Raw genomic sequence first — 1,084 nt, 5'->3', positions numbered from 1 at the left:
TCCCCAGCTGCTTTTACTATGGAAGCTGAATTTGTGGCTTACTTCGAAGCCACAATTCAGGGTTTATGGCTGCGGAATTTTATTTCAGGACTTGGAATTGTCGACAGTATTGTCAAGCCGTTGAGAATTTATTGTGATAACTCCGCAGCAGTCTTCTTTTCCAAAAACGACAAGTATTCCAAAAGTGCTAAACAAATGAAATTAAAATATCTTGTCATCAAAAATCTCAAGTTATAGATGCCTTAAAGGTGCATATAACTGAGGTTGAGAGACATTTAGACAGAAAAGTGAAAATTATCATGTCTGATAGAGGCGGTGAATATTATGGAACTTACAATGAATCTGGACAATGTCCAGGTCCATTTGCTAAATTCCTTCAAACTAATGACATATGTGCTCAATACACTATGCCAGGAATACCACAACAAAATGGTGTTGCAAAAAGGCGAAATTGTACTCTAATGGAAATGGTTAGGAGTATGATGAGTAATTCTTCTTTACCCTCTTCATTATGGATGCATGCTTTAAAGACCAGATATATGACGAAAGGAGAATTAGAAGATTTGAATGGCAATATTGAACGATATAAAGCCAGACTTGTTGCTAAAGGTTTCGCTCAGAAATATGGCATTGCATATAAATAAACATTTTCTCCGGTTTCTAAGAAAGATTCATTTAGAATTATCATGACACTAGTAGCTCATTATGATTTGGAGTTACACCAAATGGATGTGAAAACTGCCTTTCTGAATGGGAATTTAGATGAAGAGGTCTACATGAGTCAACATAAAGAATTTTTGGTTGAAGGAAAGGAACACATCGGGTGTAAACTTAAAAAATCAATATACGAACTTAAGCAAGCTTCACGACAATGGTATCTTAAATTTAATGATACCATCACGTCCTTTGGATTTAAGGAAAACATTCTTGATCGGTGTATACATCTAAAGGTCAGTGGGAGCAAAATTATATTTCTTATTCTGTATGTGATGACATCTTGCTGGCTACTAATGATCTTGGTTTATTATATGAAACCAAGAATTTTCTCTCTAAGAACTTTGAGATGAAAGATATGAGTGAGACA

The sequence above is a fragment of the Phalaenopsis equestris genome, unplaced genomic scaffold (genome assembly GCF_001263595.1).
Source record: "Phalaenopsis equestris unplaced genomic scaffold, ASM126359v1 Scaffold000295, whole genome shotgun sequence".
Taxonomy (NCBI): domain Eukaryota; kingdom Viridiplantae; phylum Streptophyta; class Magnoliopsida; order Asparagales; family Orchidaceae; genus Phalaenopsis; species Phalaenopsis equestris.
Note: the sequence above shows the minus strand (reverse complement) of the source record.